Source organism: Rutidosis leptorrhynchoides, chromosome 4 (genome assembly GCF_046630445.1).
Source record: "Rutidosis leptorrhynchoides isolate AG116_Rl617_1_P2 chromosome 4, CSIRO_AGI_Rlap_v1, whole genome shotgun sequence".
Classification (NCBI taxonomy): Eukaryota; Viridiplantae; Streptophyta; class Magnoliopsida; order Asterales; family Asteraceae; genus Rutidosis; species Rutidosis leptorrhynchoides.
This window is the reverse complement of record NC_092336.1, coordinates 402,467,365-402,470,101: the sequence shown is the minus strand read 5'-3', so window position 1 is coordinate 402,470,101 and position 2,737 is coordinate 402,467,365.

Below are 2,737 nucleotides of genomic sequence, written 5' to 3'. Positions count from 1 at the left end.
TTTCATTAATCCCTTTTTAAATACTTTCGCAATATATATTTTGGGACTGAGAATACATGCGCTGCTTTTATAACTGTTTTACGAAATAGACACAAGTACTTAAAACTACATTCTATGGCTGGATTATTAAACCGAATATGCCCTTTTTTATTAAGTCTGGTAATCTAAGAATTAGGGAACAGACACCCTAATTGACGCGAACTCTAAAGATAGATCTATCGGGCCCAACAAGCCCCATCCAAAGTACCGGATGATTTAGTACTTCGAAATTTATATCATGTCCGAAGGAGGATCCCGGAATGATGGGGATATTCTTATATACATATTGTGAATGTCGGTTACCAGGTGTTCAATCCATATGAATGATTTTTGTCTCTATGTATGGGATGTATGTTTATGAGAAATGAAAATATGAAATCTTGTGGTCTATTAAAATTATGAAATGATTATTTACGTTAAACTAATGAACTCACCAACCTTTTGGTTGACACTTTAAAGCATGTTTATTCTCAGGTACGACAGAACTCTTCCACTGTGCAATCGCTCATTTTAAAGATATTATTTGGAGTCATTCATGACATATTTCAAAAGACGTTGCATTCAAGTCGTTGAATTCATCAAGATTATTGTTAAGTCAATTATAGTTAGATATATTATGAAATGGTATGCCTGCCGTCAACTTTTGATATAATGAAAGATTGCCTTTTCAAAAATGAATGCAATGTTTGTAAAATGTATCATATAGAGGTCAAGTACCTCGCGATGTAATCAACTATTGTGAATCATTTATAATCGATGTGGACTTTGTCCGGATGGATTAGGATGGGTCCTTTCAGTTGGTATCAGAGCGGTAGTCTTAGTGAACCAGGTCTTGCATTAGTGTGTCTAACTGATAGTCGTTAGGATGCATTAGTAAGTCTGGACTTCGACCGTGTCTACATGTCAAAAGTTTTGTTTATCATTTTGTCAAAAATCATCTGTTTATCATCCTTAGGAAATTACCTGCTTATCATTCTTAGTCTAGACACATCTTACTGCAATGATTGCATAAATAGTGTATAGACAAAATTCGTATCTTTGCGTATCTGCTAATTCATATCTTAGCATATATGTTACTGTAGACTTTGCCTGACAACTTCCGTAGATTCCTCCGTAACTTATGGGATTTTAGTATTATATATGCATATGTAAATTATGTATTGCAGGGTACTAATCTACATCCTATAATCTAATTCTTATCGGAAAAAAAAATCCTTCATCTGATCGTACGAGATGAATCCCTCAACCAGTTCGAGTCCCTCAGATTCCGATAGCTATTCTGACATGGATATTCACCTAAGCTTCGAAAGCGGTGTCACTAGAATGAATCAATCAGTCAGCCATCCCCAATTCATCTGATGGATTCGTAGTCTACTTAATCATTGGAGACAAGAATAAGGTGATCCTTTTCATCGACCGAATTCACCTCTTGGCGATGAACCTGAAGCACTTACCGACGAACCTATTCGAAACACCATTTTCTCTCTCATTTCTAAAGTATTTTGTCACGATTAAATACTATCTCAAATTCTAAACCTTATTCATCCGCTCGTTTCTATCAACAATCATCCCAGAGAAATGAGTCAACGAGCTTCGCGTTCGAGTTGTAGCTTTGGAACATATGGTGCAAAACGTACCAGCTTCAGCAACAGCACCAGCAACATCAATACCATCAACAATCCATGACTCAACATCTCATCCTATACATCGTGTATAAACATCGTTCTACGTATCGTTCTACAGCAATTATCTTCGTTCTTCATGGCGATTATGTAATCTCTAATTTTTTAGAGATTATGTATTCTAGTTCGGACGTTAAACCAAATGAGATTAATATTATATTATCTCATTAAATCCATAATTACATCTGAAGAAAATATATATATGTAAGTATATTTTCATAAAGATTGTAATTAAAAATTCTTTTGTACAAAGTGTTAATGGTGAAAATATTTTAACGGGTAGGTAATACCCGAGGAATATTTAGATTTCACATTAATAAGTTACATTGTACATTCTTCAAATCTGATTCAACAGTCATTTCCTATCCTACTTACATCCACAGATAAATGAATCCGTTCACTACAGTATAACCTTTTCCATTCAAATTTCATATTTGGATTTTGACCTATCAGAATCCAACAAGTGGCATAATGAAGAAAACATTTGACGGAATAAAATTTGTTATAAACAAACAAATTAACTATGAGAAATTTGGTTAAGAATCCACGCTAACAAAATCCTAGCTAACTGTTCCTAGCTAACTGATTACATTTTATTTATTGCAATTTATTTATCGCAATTTATTTATCGCATTTTATTTATCGCAATTTAATTATTGCAATTTTATTTATCGTCATTTAATTTCCGTTATTTACTTTACGCACTTTATTTATCGTCATTTAATTTCTGTTATTTAATTTACGCACTTTAAATATCGGGACACGTATACAAGGTTTTGACATATCATATCGACGCATCTATATATATTATTTGGAATAACCATAGACACTCTATATGCAGTAATGCGGGAGTTAGCTATACAGGGTTGAGGTTGATTCTATAATAATATATATACTTTGAGTTGTGATCGAGTCTCAGACATGTACACGGGTCACGATACGTATTAATTAATTCGAATATTATATTAAACTATGTATGAATTATTGGACTGCCAACTGTGGACTATCGACTGTGG